The following is a 20,542-nucleotide window of genomic DNA, read 5'->3' on the forward strand; positions in this document are numbered from 1 at the left end:
GTATGATTTGGAGCATTTGGGAATGTGTGAGCTTGGGAAGTGTGAGCTGGCTGCCCTGCTCTACTCTGCAGGACGCTCTTTGCTACTGTCCATGTTTTATCAAGCAGTGGGCCACTGAAAATTTGAGTTGGCACAGGTGCAATAAAGACTTGTTAGATATTGGCAGCTCATTTCTCAGCAGATTTTGCCTTCAGTGAGCATCCTCTGTCCTGTCACGGTCCTTACGTGCTGAGCAGGCTCCATTAGCATTTCTCAGCTGCAAGAGTGAAGCAGATCTTCCCTGGACCAGTGCTGGAAATGAGAATAGCTCAGAAGAAGAGGCAGAACAGTAATCTTTCCACTGCTCTTCGTGGTGGAGCTTAGCAGCCTCAACAGAGCAGGGTGGCGGCTTTTGCTGCAGAGGAGACACAGGAACCACACAGGACGGGGTCCCCAGCGGGAGGAGTGGGGAGCAGGGAGGAGAAGCGGGGAGGAGAGCAAGCAGCTTCCTCCCTGCAATAGGAAGAAACTGAATAGACGGGCCGTTGCAGGCAGGTATAGGAGCAAAGTGGGGAAAAGTCAGGTGCCAGGGGAAAAGGGTAGGAACACAAAAAGGCCATAGAAAATGAGTAACCTGGGAAGGAGTGAGAGGGCAGAGGACATGAAGATGTCAATGTGCAGCCAGGACAGATGCCCCACGTGCAGGGGTGCCAAGCACACCAGAGCATGTACCTTTCTCTACTGCCAGCAAATACTTGCAAAGCTTGCTGGCTAACCACATTTCTTGTCCCTGAAAGCACCTGCTCCGTATAGAAAATAACAGCCCACTGTAGACACCGTGGTAGCCAGGGAGATTATGTACTACAGTGGCTCTGAAAGATACCACTTCTGTTCTACGCCCACCAATATTATTTTTTCCGGATAACCTGAATTTTGGTGTTTTACTGTATTTAACTACCTAACTTTATAAACCTAACCTTTTTTTCCTCCTTCTTCTTCTTCTTCTTCTTCCCTGTATGTGTTTATAGAGATGTGTGATTAAAGGGAAAATGCAGGGCAACTTAATATGAATAAAATATAAATGTAAACAACACAACTTGCACAAGTCCCAGACTAAGACAGATACAATGTTGTTGCTACTTTTTCCTCCCCTCCTTCTCTACCCACAGCCAGATACAATGGGATGTTTTTCTAAACTGGAACAGATTATGTTTCCTGGCAAGGCTAATGGAGAATAGAAACTCAAAGACAGCTGTTTTGTTGCACCTGCTGTTTAAATGGATCAGCTACTCACTGTTATAAATGCAGCTGTAGTCCCTTCATCCACAGCAAATGAGTTACTAAACTGTGAAATGTGGGTTTAGGAAAGAAAAAAAGGAAAAGCAGAAATGACTGTGAACGCTACTTATATTTTTACAATGATTCTCTGAAGTCAGGCAAGAACATTAATGCTCTGAATGCTACACTGAGAAAACGCGAATTGAAACAATTATAAATCTCCTTCTCTGGACCCCTTTACATCCTTCCTTGTCTATAATAGCAACTCTCTGATCTCCCTTCAAGCTATACATACAGAGACTGCTAAAGCCATCTTATTTGCCTTTTGGGCCTGATTATGTCACTTCCAGATTTGAAACATTATTTATGCTGTCTTCTCCTTTACATTCTCTTGCTTCTCTCTGCTATCTCCTTCAAAGATCCAGACAATTCTCTTCTTCTCTGTTTGATCCCTCTGATATGCTTCCAACTGTCCTTGCTTTTTTGCAGGTATTTCCACGTCCTTTCTGACAACTTTGGCATGAATGAGAGCCCATAATTCCAAGTATTTTCAAGATTTTTCAGTGTTTAGAGATCGGATCTGGACTGACAGAGGAAACATCTCATGTTGCATAATCTTCTTTTAGGAGAATTTTTATAAAATATCCTGTGAACTCAGTTTTCACGGCAAAATGGAAACATAAGTGACTTCTTTTGCTGACTGTGGAAAGATAGGGTAGCAATGGGTTAGAGGAAAGTCCTGGGATCTACACAAACATTGCCCTTGCTGGAAATGCTTCTTTTGAGATTTGCTTACCATTGGCATGAACAGCATTTTAAATAAAACGAAACCCCACAATATTCTCCCACACTTTCCTGGCTCTCAGGATCACCATCTAGAGAGACAGTTTTCCCTACCAAGTGTAAAAACCAAGTGTGGTTGATAAAGGTGCTATTGGAAAGAAAGAAGATGGACACTAGTCAGAAACCTAGTAAAACTGGGATAGTTGTTTCATCCAGAAACCTACCCCTTTTAAAACTTTAGGTGCACTATATTTCTGTGGATAGTCTGTAATGGTGGGTGTTACACCACATCTTCTATCATAGGGGAGAAAATACAAAGAGGAAGAAAGGTTTGTGAACTTGCATTAAAGTCTGTTTGTTGATCGCACCTAAATTTAAGGTATTGAGTGAAGTAGATCTCCGTAACAGCTGAACTACCATGAATAGACTAAAAGGCTGAAAGTCTTCCCATGAAGGGCTGGCATGCCTACTTTTGGCTGTGCTGATCCCACAGAGAGCGGTGCGCTCCTGGGCACTCTCCTCTGCAGGGACGTGTGGGCTCTCGGGAGGCTACAATATCACCAGAGGATCACAAGGGTGCAGAAACGGGGATCCTAGAAGAGCTTTGCGCATCTGAACTTAGGTGGAGCAGGTCTTCTGCCAAGACCTTACCTCCTCCTATTAGCTTTAAGAGACGTGCTTCATAAGCACCCTAATGGTTAGGTAGAAGATATGTGCCTAAGTTAGTGGACTGGATCCAGCCCTCTCTGTGTTTTCTTTGCAGATCATATCATATATAAGAGGCTGTATGATTCTGCAGGGAAGACAAATGTCTCTGGAATTATAGCAAGTAAAATTGCCTGGACACACAGGCTCTCAAAATGTGCCTGTTTCTATAAAGTGGAAAAGCTTTGATTAATAGGAATGGCACTAGACTTTAAGGCACACTTTATTTCATTGATGAACTTTGAGGTGTCTCCTGCAGTAACAGTTCTGTAAACTGTAATTGTTAACACTGCGTACTCAGGATTTACAAGTGAGACTAACGTTGCCCATTTTTTCAGGCTGTTATAGAGATAAATAACCGATGTTGAAGAAGCATGTAAGGATCTCTATGAAAAAAAAAAAGAATGGTGTGTGGGTTTTATAACCAGCAAGGCATTTTTCTGAGGTGCCTGTAAAAGTATGTGGTATGCTGTGACTATTTAATAAAAGAATGAAGGGTGACGTGTGGGCGCCATTACATAATATTATTGCAGAGCTTATTCAGCAAAGGGGCACCAGGGAAAAAAGGATCTCAGTTCACCTCATATACCACTTTAAAATTCAAAAATTAAAGTGTTTGCTCAAAACCTCCTCTATAACAGGATTAACTGCCAAGGAAATTAAAAATTATGTAAGAGGAAAAGCTAAAGAAACAATCCAGGATGATCCAAAGGATGTTGCAGATCCTGTACTGTTAACAATCTTGTCATTAAATCTAGCAATGTAATGGGCTATATTTTCCCTTGGTACAGTTAGGTGTAGTTCCATGTACACGCTTAATGTGTTTTTTACTAGTTTTAGTATATCATGTCATATATCACTATGTGTATATTTAGCAGTGTAGCCCTGTTGAAGGCAGCATGTCTGTGTTGATTAAAAAGCAAGGATTTGGTTCATAAACCATTATTTTCAGGATGTCTGAAACAAGAGCTTGAAATTTTGCTTTGTACTTACAGTGATGTACGGCCCTGGCTTGTATCTACAGTTTCATCTCTCTATTTGGCAAAAAATGTTTCTTGGGTGTTGTTAGACATTTTGACACATTCTGCTTATTTTATGGGCTTAAAAACAATGGAATAGTAAACAAGAATGAAATCAGCCAGTTGTCTTCACAAGAAAAGCATTTTAGGAAAGGTGCGCTGATTGTTCCTGATAGTGAAGTTGCGCCTGTCTCATTCACATGAATATCCTTGTGGAGTTTTAGGACTATTTGTATGAATTTAGTGAAGACAATTTGGCTCTACCTTTGTGTCACAGGTCACTCTAGGAGCACCTTGTGACAAGAGCTGGTTCTTGATGAGGTTCTCATCACCTACTGTGATACAGTTAGTCCAATTTGGTAAGAATGTGTTATAACAATCAATGAAAAAGTGCTCCCCTTCCCATTCCTTTGTTTTCCTTGCTTTCTATTACCTCCTACTCCTGGAGCCTTCTTGTAGCAAATTCAATGCCACCCTTATAATGCCTCTGTAAAGTCTGTTGCTCCAGTCATTCTCATCTTCTCATGAATAGTCCCTACTTTCTTTTTTAAAATATTAATTTGTGTTCCACTTGGGGCTTGTCTTGCTTCAGCCAGTTCTCTTTGCAACACAACGAATCTCTCCTTCTGAATGTGAAACATGTACAAATCACGTAAATGTTTTATTATGTCCTATTTACTATACTCACAGATTACTGGATCGTAATCGTATGCCAGAGGGTCATTGAACCTTTTAAGCAAAATGAGGAGATGCGTCTTTATGGGACCTCGTTAGGAGGTGAAAGTTAATAAAGACAGAAAGGGAAAAAAAGCTACTGGGAAAAGGCAAATATCTTCAAAAGCTGTCCAAGGAAGTCATCCTACTGGGATCTCTGTTAGTACTATTTGGGATTTTCCAAGAAATACTGTGTGGAGGTCTCTGTGAGAGTCCCTTGGTGAGAGCTGGAAGTGCCCTAGAGAAGCCAAGGGGCAGATGTCCCTGTGACGCCTCCTTAGCTGTGGAGACAGGAGGAGCCAGGGGACAGCAAGTAGCTTGACCTGCAGCTTGCATTGTGTAGAGTAAGCAGAAGCTGGGAAATCAGTAGAAATGTGCTTGCTGGGTCCTTCTCTCTCAATGCTACCTGGGAACCAGATGACAGAGGAGGGATACCTACCCATTGCCTTGCCTGTGTTGAAGATCTGGAGCCCAGCATGTAGGGAAACTGCTACAGGATTTGTCTTCTTATTCATCAAAGGTGGAAGAGGGGACAATTTCTAGGCAAATAAATCTGGAACGTTTCTGTTGGAAAGAGCATGGGGGCTGTTAAAACATAGACTTCTAGTAATGCCATAAACAATGGGACTTGTACATTTGTATCGTGGCTTTCAGCTGGGATTTTGAAACATTGCTCTGAAGTACTGGGAAAAATAATTGCTCCAGGACAGAGTATTTCTAAACCTATGCAGTTATAATGGTGGTCTCAAGAGACTTATAAGGAGATAAAATAGAGGTTGTTCTCCTCAATGCAGTCTTAGGCAGAAAAGTTCATGATAAATTTGGAGTGATGTTTGTTAACACCACTGAACTGTATTTGAAGAAGTTCCCCTGCACTGATTTTCTTCAGTATTACTGACTTGGTACTAAAAATAGAAATCTGTTTTTGTGAGTTCATGTTTTGCACTGAAGTTCATGTAAGCAGATCCCCACTTACGTATGCAGAAACCTACTGAATTCTCATTTTGAATTGGAATATATTTTTCCTGCAAATGCAATTTGCTTAAAAGGGCAGGACTGTGACTTTGACTTGCAGACAAAAATCTCATTTCTCACTTGAGATACATTAATTTTGTTCCTAGATCTTTCCATCAGTTATAGTATACGGTTCCTGGATCCTGTCTGGACCCTGAGGTAAAATTCCTGCTTTGTATGTAAACATATCTGCTCGATAGTTTTGGGGTGTTTGCTAAGCACAAATATGAGCTTTAATATTTATGAAGGTATTTGTACAAGAACTTTACTTTTCTGAGCTATTTGCTGTTTTTTTTTGTGGGAAAGAACAGAAAAATAGGGATATTGGGGAATTAATAAATCTTACAAAATTTATTTTTCATCCCTTTTTGGCTCAAAATATGCATAAAGCAAAGACTTTGTCAGAAATGAATTTCTGAGTAAAAATTCTCACCTGTTATATAGTTGTGGAGGAAGCATCATGAATGGATGCAATTATAAGTGGATTTACTGCGTAAGTTAGTGGCACTGTCTGTGAACCTAGGCCAAAAAAGTTGTTGTTGCTTTGCCCAGTAAGTAAGCCTGCTATCCTGATTGCTGGGGAGTCACCTGTTGAGAGAAGAGCAGCCAAGATGCTCTGGGAACGCCAGATGGACCCAGGGCCTTCATATCAGCTGTTGCAAAACTCTGGATGCCTGCGGCTAAATCTATTTAGAAAAATATTGCAGCCCACAGCCACCAGTGCTACACTAAATTCGGGCATTGCCACAGAGGGTTCACCTGCTCTGGCCTCCTGGCAGGAGGACTTTTTCGACTTCTGTCTTCAAGCAAGTGGAGCAGAGAGCAAAATGCTAGGCTGAATTTTTGTATTATTTTGGTATGCCTCGAGGTCTTGCTGTGAAAAAACAATTCCCTACCACAACCAAAGAGCAATTTTGAACTAAAGCTGAATATAAATCAAAATATAAAGGTCAATATGTAAAAAAAGAGTTTTACAACTAATGTGAATATAATATTCAGAATCATGCAGAGAAATTTTGGGACAGCCAAACTTGCCCAACAGGTCTGAGGTTGCGAGGCTGCCTTAGTGAGTCACTCTTCCCTAAAATGGTAGATGAAGGTGCTGTGCATGAAGGTGATTAGGCACTGTGCTTTTTTTTTTTCTCGGTTGCCTTTTTATGAAGGAGTGGAAGAGATTTCAGCAAGTAATTCACCTTTGGATTCTGTGCGTGACTGAACTCTTTCTAATGGAGCTGAAGCAGCTTCAGAGCCTGCTGTGAGATGACATAGCCCTGCAGAACAGCAAACAAAGCCAGTGGGAATGACTATTTACAGAAAAATAAGATAAATCTAAATCTATAACAGTTGTCCTTTAGCAAGATACTTGAGCTTGTGAGAGAGCATTGGGAAGTCGTCGAGTGAGAACGAAAAGGACTGAAGAAATGATGCCAGGTTTTGAGGATGGTTTGTGTGAACATCCTACATGTGTCAGTGTCCTCGAACCAGTCTTTCATCACTGATCAAAAAGCTAATTCCTTTTGAGGAGGTGCAAAAAAGCCACTTCTGTAAATATAAAAGAAGAGAGTTGATTTTTTTTTTCTTATTGTAATAGATGGGAAAGAATTTGGGTAAAAATTCGCACATAAGCAATTGTCTCTTGTAGTAAGTACATGGAAGTAACCGATGGAAGCCAGGTGTTCAGGTAAATAACAGAGTCAGAATACAACACATCATTTCTTCATAAAAGGTTAGATTTGGTTTAATATATTTTCATATTTCTGAATTATAAACTATGTTGCCAAAAGATTTGCATAGCAGAGAGGTCTGTACTGTTTAATCTTTACTATGCTTTTGCTAGAGTTTTACCAGTCTTCTGTACAGCACTCTTGTTGGGCTGGCTTACACAGCTCACAAGGGTATATTTATTGCCCATTTTATGATAAAGCAAAGGGCCTAGTCTCATTGTTCTCTTTTCCAGTGGCTGGTGTAAGTGAAGTGGTCCAAGTTGTTGGTGTCCACTGAAATCACTATTTCAATTAGGTTTGTAAAAAGACTCAGAGCTAAGCTTCTAGTTTCATCCGAATAATATGGAATAGCTTGTTCATCTTCAGTGAGTTTACTGAATTTTCTGCCACTGAAGGTGAATTTGACCTCAGAGATGAAAAAGATACTCTTTAGAAGTTATTGGGGAATTTAGCCATTCATTTCTGTGGATCTGCAATTTCAATGTAGGTCTAATTCCAAAAAATTTTGTCAGTTTAAACCATCAGTATTCATGCTATCTATACCAATATTCAATTTTCTAAGGGTATAAATTTTCCTAGGCATTAAAAATTCCATTTTACTACTAATAAAGAGCCAGCTCAATCTTTAAGGATCTATAGACAGAGGAAATGGAAGACTGGTTAGCAAACAGTGAATGCCAACTTATTCCTGTACTGAATTCACTCGGAACACCAGTTAACTAAATACTTCATGCTTAGCCTTAATGAAATGGTGGTGTTCATCACTGCAGCATCTGAATAGCTCCCAAGGCAAAACGAGAGGGTAGAGGAGAGGGTTACTACCACTTCTTTTTAGGTAGGAAAGAGGATAGCAAAGGAACTTGTCACTTAGTGAGCATGATTTGTCCAATGGAAATTTGTAGGCAGGCTGCGAATTGAATTTACCCTGAGGGCCAGTCTAGTGCTTTAGCAGAAAGACCAGGCATGTTACAATTGTGCAGTCAGAGGAATAAAATGAATTCTAAAAGGTTTCTAATTCATAAAGGTCATACAAAACACACAGAACTGACAACTGACCTAAACCTTCCAAAGTCATTATAGGCAAAGCTTAATCCATTCAGCAACTTTCTTTTTCCAAATTGCACACAAGTTTTCTGTCCCTAAGTCCAATGGTGCTAACAATGTGTGGGCTGATGGTTTGAAATCAAAATCAATTCCACTGGTTAATTTTCAGTTAATCAGTTACAGTTCTTCCAAAAGGGCACTAATGAAATAGCTCTGATTAGAAATATATGGATATTGCATCCCTGGGCAGTTCCAAGGTGCCAGATCCTTCCATCTCCTTAGTCCTAGGAGTAGCTCCTTTAAATTCGCTTGCTAAGGTTACTGAAGACAGTTTACAGAAATGAGTCCTCTGTTTCTAGCTAGAGGCCTGTTAGCGCCAAATTGCATGCTTTCTCTGTGCTTAGGCTGATGGATAACATTTTAACATATCATTTTGAAAAGACTCTAATTGTCACAACAAATCTTTTTTCAGTAAACAGAATATTCACATTTCTTTCAGTGCTTTATTTTCAGGAAATGCATGCTACTGAAATGCACGAGAGGAAATTAAACGCCTATGATTTAGTAAAATGTTCATTTAAGGAACCAGTGGTTTTGCTATTAACATTTTATAAGAAATAGAATGTTTCTGGTTTTCAATCAAGGCATTATATAGTTGTTCCCACACACCTGGAATTTTGTTAAGTTTAGTACATTTTTGAGATTGGCTTAATACTTGGCTAATTTCAATTTTCTCTTGTCTTTTTTTATGGGAGGAAGGGGAAGGCATAACTTCTCCAAGCTCCAGCCAAGAGCAAGGCACTACTATGTTATAACTTGCAGAGTCAGGGCATTCCTCAAAGAACCAATAAGATGACACACGGTCATCCATTCTCCACCACGAGAGTAGAAACTAGTAGTATAGGAGAAAATTAGGAGAAAAAAACTGCTCTTTCTGGAAAATCTGGATGTTTCCCCATTTCTTTTTGTCTGGGCTAAAAAAATCAAAGCAGCATGAAAAATTCCAAAGACATGTAAATTATGTGATTTCAGAAAGCTTCATCTTTATGCCTGCAATTGAAACTGCTATATGAATCTCTTCGCTGGCCTCACTTACACCTCCTACCATGCCCTGGAGCCTCTCCCTGTGTTTGGGCCACTGTTGTGAGTCACGGGACTCCTCTGATTGATAGCTGTGTGAATCCCACACACTGTGTTTCCGGAAGGTGCTCTCTCTTGGCAAAACAGGACCTACTGCAGTCCTACTGCAGGGACTACAGCTCCTGTAAGTCAAGGCAAAGCTCTACTAGGAGGAGACTGGTTAATGTCAGCCTGCTCTGAGTGTGTATGTTGATTTTTTTCCCAGTGGAAAATTCTTTCATATCTTTCCCCAAAAGTGTAATAGTAAGCAAAATAATAATTATTGAGCAATCTTCAGATTATGCTATCCGTAAGCATAGTTCCAAAAAACAATAGGCTTTAGTTATCACTGCTGGAGCACATGGAAGCTGAAACACAGAGTTAAGTGACTTGGCCAAGATCACACAAAAATCTACAGGGTAACTGTTGAGCCCGCACATCTTGAAGGTCTTGCCTGCACAAACACTTAATATGGACTTCAAGTGTAAGAGATGGGATTCATTTGTCGGGTCTGCCACATCCAGTGAGTCATACATAAACAGGGAAATTCTGGGTTTTTTTTCTTTTCTCTTTCCCTTTTCTGTTGTTCTTTTCAAATGAGGGCAGCCTACAGAGTGTTTACACTCTATTCATTAGCAAAGGTTAGCCCCCATCTCTGCTAATACATTTAATGAAGACAAGTTTACATCATTTCTGCCAAGAGATTTCACAACGGGTAGAGAACAAAGTTAAACTTTATGGATGCCAGCCATCATTTCCAGTCGGCATTTCCTACAATGGCTTGATTTTGTGTTTCAGAAATTCTTACTACAGCTGTACCAGGCTGTAAATGGCAGTTCTGGAAAAGGAAAAGGCTCAGCAGGGATTTCAATGTTCCCAATTTAATCTTTTTTTTGTTAACAAAAACTAGAAGCAGGGACAGCAATCATGAAGAGCTGCAAGTAGCCTAACACGGGATAACTATGGTGGGGATGATTTGGGTTGGTTTCTTCCCTGTGGCAACATAAAGCCTCCAAAAGTCTTGCTGCTGCCTGCGCTGCCCATGAGAGTAGGCATTAAGGGCTACTGGAGCAGAACTGGTGGCAGGCAAAGGAGGAGGAGGAGGAGCAGGAGCAGGAGCAGGAGAGAAAAGCAGGTCTGGCAGAGCAGTTTGTTAAGGCCAAATCTTTTAAGAGACTGGGAAATAAGGCTTGCGCCTAAATTTTAGGTGTCTAGTGAAGATGTCCTCCTAAAATAAATGTCCAAGTTCCCTTTTTAAGTGAAGAGGACAGCTGGCTGCTTTTTGAAAGCCGCCAGAGAGAGATCCTGGCTGCCTGTATTTTAGGCACCTCAATTTGGTGCAAGGGTCCCACCAAGGCGGACTGGTAGCCTCTCCTCTTTAAGTGGTGCTACACTGAATGGAAAATAAGGAAGGCTGAAGGAGGCAGAAGTAATAAATATACCTCCCTCCCTCTGTAATGCAGTGACTAGTGCAAGTACTTATCTAGGCGGAGAGGGTTCTAGGTCCTGGTCTGTGTTCCCAGGCTTATATCTGCTCTTTTGTTTGTTTGTTTGTTTGCAACCCACAATGACTATTTAATGTAAAACATGTGAAAAGTTTAAGGGCCAGATACAGCTTTCCACCTCTGGGGAATGTGCCCTAGCCATTCAGTCGCTAACTGTCCTCGCTCCTTATTGTGTGGTGCGTGTTTGTATAGCTCTGCGCTAACGGGGATCCTGAACTGTGGATCCTCCCCTGCTGCTGTGGAGAGAAGTACATTGCATTCTGCAGCCTGAAAATGCAGGCAAACTCGTACAGGTTGCCAGATCAGCACCTGCAATGGCAAGATGTTCTTTTGCTCACGTCTGAGTTCTGCAGGTAACTGTGCGCTCCCCTAAAGCCTGAGTCACTCACTGCATCTGACGCTCAGATGCAAAGTGCAGATTTCATTATGCAGCCTCAGTGCGCACAAACTGATGGAACGTGACCGAGCAGAGATCTTTCATTAACTAGAGCTGCCGTCCACAGGTTTCGAGAGTTTTAAGAGTATTTCAGGCCTAGCCACAAAAAATCAATTTTGTGCGTTCCTTACATTTAAAATGTCCTTGTGATAACCATGGCAACCATTATAGCTAAAAAAAACATGCTAGAGAAAATGCACGTTTATTTTGAATTAACTGATGGAAAATGCAATGGAAAAATGTGGTTAAAAGAGCTTAAAGCAAGTAACTGTTACTGCTCATGATAATTTTGGTGTTTAATAGTATCTTCTTTCTTCATTGGCTTGTGTTTGTAACTACATATTTTTGTACATTCCAGTTGATTTTCTGCTGGTAAGTCAAAATACTGGAGTTATTTTTGTAATCTGCTTTCTGCACCTGAAAAAAATCTAGCTATAGTCTAATAAAAAGGTTCCAATTTCTGAACCGATTTATGAACAAGAGCCTCAACTCTGAAAATAACAGAATGAGCTATGTATCAGTCCACATTGATTTCAGGGGGCGAGGGGACCAAAGAGATTCCCACATATCCTTCAGGAGGTAGTCCTAGCACAAAAAAAGGTCACGTCCTTGTAATGAGGTTTATGCTTTAATGGACTAAGTTTTAAAGGTATGTAGACCCTTACCAATGTAGGTACAGATTCAGTAGTATGGATCAAAACAACTAAGGAGGTAAATACTTCCTGTGGCAGTTGGGCACCTACCATGTTGAGCTACATTAATGAAACTTTCTAGCCGGCTATCTGTGCCCTGGGGTGTCTAACATCTTTGTGTACTTAGATTTGCAGCCTTAAATATTGCCATCACCTATGAAAACAGCATTTGATCACGACTGCAAACTCTAGTTGTGCTACATATTATTTACCTTGGAAATAATCCACAGATGTAGGGGCAAAACTATAGCATTGCAACTGAAGCGAAACTATTCAGTCTAGATGTACATGTAAGCTGCCACTTAGGATTATTTAGGCAGCAGTGACTCACTATAAATCCATGCCAGTGACTATGGCGTGGTGATGGGTAAGTCTAGTTGCTCTGGCAAGACTTAATAAATATTGTTCTGCAAAAGGGAGCTTTTCTCCTTGGCAACTTTTTGGACCGCAGCTGGCTGAGAGGAAATGAGAGCTAATGCTTGGAGGGGAGACTACAATTTGTGTATCTCTGAGTCCCCTAAGAAAGGCACGAGCGAAAGGCTAGAGGGAAGTTAAAAATGGGAAGCAGAACAGCTGAACTGAAATACTATACCAGCAGACTATTGTCTTTAAAATATTCATGGTTTTGTTTCATTAAAATTTTCCAACTTCCAATTAGAATTGGATGGCCAAGTTCTGTAAGAATGATTTTGATGTAAAAAGCTGTTTCTCCATTAATATGTTACCACATGGGAGTTGCATACATCTCCATTCTTCCCTGTGATCCATGCTCACCAGAAGAAACAATAAGGTTGCTTGGCTTCTGATTAGAGCAGAATACCATGAAGGGAAAATACAGTTTTGGGATGAACTGACCTTAAACTAGTGTTTGAGGAATATTCAATACACCAGAATGGCTTTTTTTTTTTTTTTTAAATTGGGAAATATTCTGTCAACACAAAACCTTTCAACATCTTTTTTTTTTTTTGATGTTTCTGTTTAATGGCAAACAAAGAAAATCTTTTCACTACAATTTTGAAGAAAAGTACGTATTTGAATATCTCATAGGATGGTCATCCGGACATTAGAAGTTTTTGAAATACTTAAAAAAGTTCTGCAATTAGGGGGAGACATATTGGAAGTGTCTTCTGTGCTACAAGTCCTTCTGGTCTTCTACTAAAGGACAATTCTTAGACAGCAGTTTTGTGTTCCCCAGTTGGGAACCTATGAACCTAAGCTCAATAATAAGAATATCTTGTTTGCTTTTTCTGCAAATAAAACCTAGAATTTTTGTTCCTGGATAGCTGCGTGGGGAAAATGTTGCTAAGTTTCGTGATTTTACTTGACGAACCTCATAATATTTAAGGGTACATCATTAATCTAGACAATGCACTGATAATATTAGTCAGCTAAAGAATTGCCCTTTGATTTTTTTCTAGCTTTCCCAAAAACAGTTGAATAGAACTATTGCAGATAAACATAGTGTCTCATTATAATTTACCTACAAAATTTGAATTTCACAGTCAGGATACTTGTATCTACAAACCCAGGTTACTGGTAGAAATTATTTAAATATTTTTTCAGATAATGAACAGGCTCAATAAAATTACAAATTATTTTTACAACTGATAAATATAAAAGTGTCTAAATTCATTTAATATAAACCCTAGAACTTGTTTAATGCTGTCCGCTACCATAACTTTCTTTCCTTTCTGTCTGTCAGTGATTGTGAAAATTATTGAATTGAAACTCTGCAAAAGAGTTTCACCAGGAGTGAGATTAAGGCAAAGTCACCAAAGGGAAATTGAAATAACTTCTCCTTTATATCTGTTTCTCTGCAGCACCATTACATGTCAGTAGCGTTGTTTAGCATGCTTTTTATATATTGCTCATTTGGGCCCTGCTGGATAAATTACATGGGAAGTACTTTGCTGTTACTGGAAGAAGTTTTTTGCAATTGCAAACAGCAAGAAAACATAGTTATTAAAAATTGATAAAATATTGGTATTTTTACTGCAAACTAACTAGTAGCTATTATTGGCACTGCTTAGAATTCATTTAATTTACTTTGCTTTCAATTAGGGTTGTGCATACAAAAAAGTTTGCTTTGGTATTGCTGCTAGCTGAATAAAGCATAGTGAGAGATACAGCTCTTCAATGCACTATTTATGGGAAAAACAGCATATATTACCGTTGGAGCTAGTACAACGGCCTGTGGCTGAAGTTGCTTAATATTAGCCCTGTCTAGCCCTATTAGCCCTATTTTCAATGGCTTAGTGCTGTACAGAACAGTTCAAGCTGAAATTTGCTATGCTTGCCTCTACCACAGGTAGAATTTTTTGAGTTTTCTCAGCAATAATTCCTTAGAAGTTTCCAAGAATGAAATTAGGGGGAGAAAAGTAATGTTTCAATGGTTCCTGTTTCTTTTGGGCAGTGCGCTAAAGTTTGGCGAAGGGCTCACCTCTGAGCTGTGGTGCCGCTGGGAAAGTGCTACACATTATCTTCTGCCAGGTGGATGTATTGTAACACGTCTCTCTCTCTAGAGGCAGCTACATCATCATCTACAGGGTCTGGTAAGGACTGCTGCAGGTGCTATTTTGGGCAGGACCAAATGAGCAGAGGGTGTGGAACCAGCTGCCACTTGAAATTCAAATTTACCTGGGTACTGGCAGGAAGAGAAAAATGAAGCCAGGGCAACCTTCCCTTTCTCTGTCATATGCAGTGGCATCCCAACCAAGCTGCCAAACGGCCGTGCAATGGCACTATGTCCCCCTGAGCATTCAGCAGTGTGCTTAGCAGAGGATTGCTTTCCTAAGTCTACCAGAAGCAACCAATGTGATTATCCTCAGTGCAGTGATTTCAGCTGCTACATAAATATGAACCGAGAACTCAGCCCCAAAGGCAGCTCCTTGGGTTTAGGGCCAGAGCCCTTCATTCCAGGATGCCCATCACGTGGAGTGAGTCACTAGCCCTGGAAATGGTTATTATGCAGACTTGCTCATTGGCATCCTCCTTGAAAGCTGCTGCTGCTACATATTCACTTGTCATTCCTGCCAAGAATCCTCTCATCAGCAAGAAGTTGTTTTCGACCTCTTTCTGCTCCTGGCAGTTGGCCTGCCTGGATGACACAGAAGCTTGAGGTCAGAGACTCCCAGCCTCTGCTTGTACTGGTGTACGGTTTCTTGAACCTGATCCCAGGATTATTTGCTTATGCTGAAGGCATCAAGTCCTTCTTCTCTGGTCATTCAACACAGCTAGTGGGTACACTGTAGTGGGTCAAGATTTGGCTAAATTGTCAACTTCTGAAAAACTTGCTCATTATCAGCCTTTTAAAGCTTTTCTAAATGTTCCTACAAGCGAGCATGGAGGCTTCTGTAAATACGAGCATGTTCCTCTGTGGCCAGCATTTTTGTGGGCTGAACAAAGCTAAAACATCATATGGTGTTGAGCACCTCAGTAGGGCAGTGAAGTGCTGAGGGAGGGTCCTTCCACCTCTCATTGAAATTAGCAGCTTTGTAGCAACCTCAGAAGTGACTGAGGACTCCTACATTTTTGACAGATGGTTTATGGAGGAGATTGCAGACAGTCAGCTCTCACTTGGCTAAGAATATGACCTGCTGCCACTCTTACCCCATTACAGCCGTTACTTTTCAGAATAAATGTGTCAGGCCTGTGTTTTTGCCGGAGTTGTTTATAACCTTTCCAGAGCTCAGAATAGAAGTCATGCATTTCACGTCTGCTAGGAAACAGTTGTGTAAATCACTGGTAACGCATGAACTGTTTCTCCTGTCTCACAGTTTGTCCGCTCCAGCTGCAATGACCATGATCCATTTGTCTTGTTGGACTGGTAGGGAGGTCATTCTCACTGCTAATTAAAGTTCCTCTTTCTGTGACATCTTAGGACTTGGTGTTATTTTACTTCAATAAAAATGCTGCGTTCCTCTGCAGCATAGACAAATAATGATCTTGGAGATTCTAATGACTAATTCACATGTGCCTTTAATCATCTCTCTTTTTGAATTTATATAAATACTTTGAGAAAAAATTGATCATATTATCCCTCTTCTGAGTTCAGGCTATTTCTATAATTAAAGCTTGTGTTTCTACAATTAAAACTGTCTTTAAAAGCTGGTCCGGCATGTTTGCTATTTTATTAGTCATATTCCCCTCTCTAAGGAACTTTCATGCCTGTGAATTCAAAGACGACCTGTATACAAAACAGAGCAGTGGTTTTATTATTCTTTCCTTTTGCTTCCTTGGAGCAAAATGATCAATTTCTATTGTTAGCTCTCTTCTGTCCCAGTCATTACTGTTAGATAATTTCAAACTTATTTGTAAAAGCATCCAGTGTTTACATAGCAGTGAATCTCAACTTACTGCAGGAGCTATACGTTGAAAAAGTATCTTAAGCTGGTGTAGGCTGAAGTCTGATGGACAAGCTCTGACAAATCTTATTCCAGCTATTTAGGATGTTCTTCTCTGCCCTGTGACAGAGTCACAGTTAGGTTATTAACCTCGGTTTAAGGGCTTCAAGGGGAACACACTTTCTGTACCTCAGCTGCTTTTGGCCATAGTCCAGCATAAACCAGTGTGGAAGATGTAGACCCCCAATCAAGCTCCGTGTAGCGCAGGTAGGGTGCCTGCACAGCTCTGCAGCATCCTGTAGCGCTCATGACTTTCTTGGATACTTTCTCTGGAGATGTCTCATATCAGTACTTGCTCATGAAGTCTGAGTGATGAATGGGCCTCTCCTTCCCACCAGGTCTTTGACTGATGGCCTTCATTTACAGCTTTGAGCCTGATGGCAAACACCATGTGACATCCTTTGAGTCTGGAGTGACGGGGCTGAGAGTGACTGCTCCATCCTCACTGTCTGGTGACGAGCTGCAGGAGGTGACCCCAAAGCAAGCACCACTTTGCAAAGCTCTACTGCCTGGGTGGACGGCTTGACTGATGTGGTTAAAAGCCACTTGAGTTTCTGGAGGATGGGGATAATTAAATGTTCCTCATGTTGCAGCATGGGTATAGAGGAAAAAAAATATTTTTACTCTCTTGCATACTGAAGGCCAAACCTCCCTGTCTCTACAGCCGGATGGAAAAGAACACAGGGATTTAATAACCTTACTAGAGAGCAGGGATCACCATGTCATGTCCCACAAGCAGGATTTTAACTCATTCTGGAAACAAAACCTTAGAAAGGTGAGTTCACTTCACAGTTACCTTGCTCATCCCTTCTGTATTTACTATGATGTCCCTCAAATGAAATTTATTCACTAGCTTCTTGCATTACAGAGATAGAATAGAGTGTATGCTAATATTATCCCCTTTCCAATAATTTCTATTTGGTACCATTTAATATTAGCATGCTCTGATAATTGCTAGAATTTGATTTATTTGTTTTAATCTGAATCCCCATATTCCACAGGCGATAATCAGCGGTCTTTTTCTTTCTCTCTCCCATGGGAGACTGACCTTATAACTTCTTTCCTTGCTAAAATTCTGCTCTGTTCCCCAGGTACCAATCACATTTCCTTTCAGATTTGTCTAATTGATTGATGGAATTAAGCTAAACTCAGAGCAATTGCTCTTGACCTTTATATAGCAACTGAGTTGTTGCTTCTATTTCAGAGCTGAAGGGAAGCTGGTGTTCCCAAAAGAAAGACTGTTGTGCCAAAAGCCTGTCTGCTTTTCCTATTGAATAGTTTTACTTCTTCCCCAGAAACCTTACTTCATATATACGCTCGGATCATCGGAGCTACAATAATAATACCACCCTGGAATCCACGAGAGCCAGAATCTACTTCGTATTGATTCATACTGAGAAAAACATTTTTGGAAGATTGCAGTCTCCTGGATGCTAGCCAGAATTGCCTGGGTTCTATCAGTATGCTGCAGCATAATGTACAAGCTTCAAAAGGGATTAATACATAAAGTCAACACACATTATTCTATTACGTTAAGTTGATAGCATCAGTCTAATCATTAAAAGCGTAGCAACAGTTTAATTTCCAAACAGCTGTATCCATTTTATGTTTTAAAATCAGTCCTTCTCCAAAAAGTGGGATGGGATTTCTTGGATTTTTTTTGTCGGAGTCGGGCTCGGGTTCACCTACTAGCATAGCATGCCCTTTACGTCTGGTGGAATTCTTTCTTTTACCCCTGTGGCTATATTGCAGGTTCACTGGGCTAATATTTAAATAATCAAAATCATGAGCTTTATAAAGTCATGCTATTTGATATTGTTGCATGAAGGCCCTTTATAAGCTGAAGGATGCTTCCAGTATCTGATTCAGACAGGGAGGTATTATCTTGGGAATCTCAACTATCTGATGCAAGAGAAGTTTAAAATATCTTTGGAAAGGAGAAGGAGAAAACCATACGACATTCCAGTATTGCTTGCCATACACAGGATTCAACATTTATGCCCATCCTGCATCCGTTAGGATTTAGATGGGATGTCACAGCCTCTCTTGTACCCATGTCTAAATAAATGGGTGGTTCTTTCTGCAGGCTACATCCTCCAAGGTCAGGATTAACCTCAGTTGTAGTACATCAGTTTTATGATTGAGGGATTGTATTTCAGTTTGGGAAAAAAAAAAAAAAAGAAGTCTTTATTGGCACATTCAAGAATACAGAGGAAATCACTCCAGAAAGATTGTAAAAGCTCAGACACCTCAATAAATTAAGGTTGGAAGCCTCCTTCAGTTGGCACTAGACTTCAGAATTACAGATTAAAAGCCAAATACAGCTATCAACTATACTGTTTCACTTTTCACTGATGAATGTGTTTTTTAGGATGGTGAAGTCAAAGGCAGATCTGGCTGTACTTGTCTTTCACTTACTTCCTTTAAAGGGTTAAAAAAATTCCAACTTTCATTTTGGAGCTGTTTTAAAAGAAAAGTCACCTATCTCAATTGAAGGAATGTGTATATGTCCTCTGGGAACCCTTCTAATTATAGATGTCAATGTGTCCTTGAGCTTTGAAGCAAATGATGTTATCCAGTTCAATGTATTGTACATTATGCATGATTGTTTCATCTTTCTGTCCAAAAGTACATTTTCAGCTTTTGCTCACAGGTTAATTTTAATTTTAATTACATTATCTCCTCTGGACATGAAGGCCCTATAAGTACCTACAGAGATAGGCATAATTCATTTACAAGTACACATGCAACAAATTTCCTCTTTTTAAAACTGACTTTTTCTAAGCAATGCATTTTCATTTCCCAATATTGTATTCATCTGAATACAGATTTCATGAGAACTCACAGCGATGGAGTTACTGTTTTGTGCTTGCCAAACTGAATGTATGAATGTCTTGCCCAAAGAGTTCTTAGCTACATACTTTTTTTAATACGATGATTAAAATAAATGCTTCATTCTAGTGGTGAAGAATTATTTTCTGTGTTTTGGAGTACATTATTCTGTGAGTGCAGAAGTCACTAGGAAGAGAAGTGGTTATTATTAATACAAGCCAAACTGACAAACATACCAGAAATAATTATCATAACTTAGAGAACTATATGTAAGGTTGAAAAGGTTTTTAAACAGAAGCAATATTGGTCTGGCTTTCTAGCATGCAAAATCCCCTTCCAGTCTGAAAGAGAAGCAGGATCCTTCCAAATAAGTATGGGTGGAGAACGTTTGTTCTAAGTTTAACTTAATTATGTTGTCCAATTAATTAGGAACTGTTCAGTTCCTCGAGCATATAGGTGACCTCCTGATCGTCAGGACTGAAAGCCTGATTTCACTCACTGGCTCCAACATAACGCCATTAATCACCACTCTTTCCTCTCATACCAGCGCCAGCCTTCTAGACACTGTAATCAAAGTAAGCAGCAATAACCTGCTAATTGCCAAGTCCCCCAGGACTGACACAATTACCTCCACAAATCAGCCGTCATCCACAAGTCACCAAAAAGTCCATGGGGCATAACCAGGCTCTCAGGTGCTGCTGCAATTGCTCTAAGCAAAGCAAGTGTAGCACCCACCTCACCAGCAAAAACAGGCCTCCATCCAGCCAGGACATTCCTCTAGGGAAAGAAATTATACTGTTTTTCTCCACAGCTTTAATAATACATGTGCAACTCCCTGCACATTTTCCTGACTCACAGCCTTAGCCCATCATCACAGCTACAATGACACTCTTACCACTTACCGAACCCGTCACAGTATTGCACTGAATTCTTAAAACATGTATCAATGCAGGATACTGTGGTAAATCGTGTTGATGGAGTTAATTGTTCATGAAATACACCTTTTCCACTCTAATGTGCTTGTATTTTCTGTGCTTGTCAGTACTATCTCTGAGAAAATATACCAAGATTTTAAATGAAGAAATATAGAGTTCCTCAAAAATTTTTGCACCTTATCTATCAGTTCCTTTTAACAATTTTACTCAGTTTTTTATTTGATTTTAGCACATCTGAAAAATGCCAGACTCTAGCTTTCTGTGCTGGTCATCCTCTTAAGTTATTGAGAATTTCTGTTCAATCGATAAATTGCAATTGAACATCACAGAAAACTTACATATCAGGTCTGGTGTTTTGGG

General features: G+C 40.1%; 1 long non-coding RNA gene across 17 annotated transcripts in view; it reads left to right on the top strand.

Annotated features, from left to right (window-relative positions):
* Positions 1 to 19,383, top strand: part of LOC104137987 (uncharacterized) — a 235,779-nt gene extending 216,396 nt beyond the window's left edge. For 6 of the 17 annotated variants that reach the window (XR_011136079.1, XR_011136087.1, XR_011136085.1 and 3 more), the window contains one exon: positions 16,782 to 19,382. This is a non-coding gene — a long non-coding RNA (uncharacterized lncRNA). Of the gene's footprint in view, positions 1 to 14,425; positions 14,565 to 16,781 lie in introns of all 17 variants that reach the window. The other 11 variants (XR_011136084.1, XR_011136096.1, XR_011136088.1 and 8 more) reach the window with 10 other exon arrangements.
* The last annotated feature ends 1,159 nt before the right edge of the window (positions 19,384 to 20,542 follow it).

This window comes from Struthio camelus, chromosome 1, assembly GCF_040807025.1.
Source record: "Struthio camelus isolate bStrCam1 chromosome 1, bStrCam1.hap1, whole genome shotgun sequence".
Classification (NCBI taxonomy): Eukaryota; Metazoa; Chordata; class Aves; order Struthioniformes; family Struthionidae; genus Struthio; species Struthio camelus.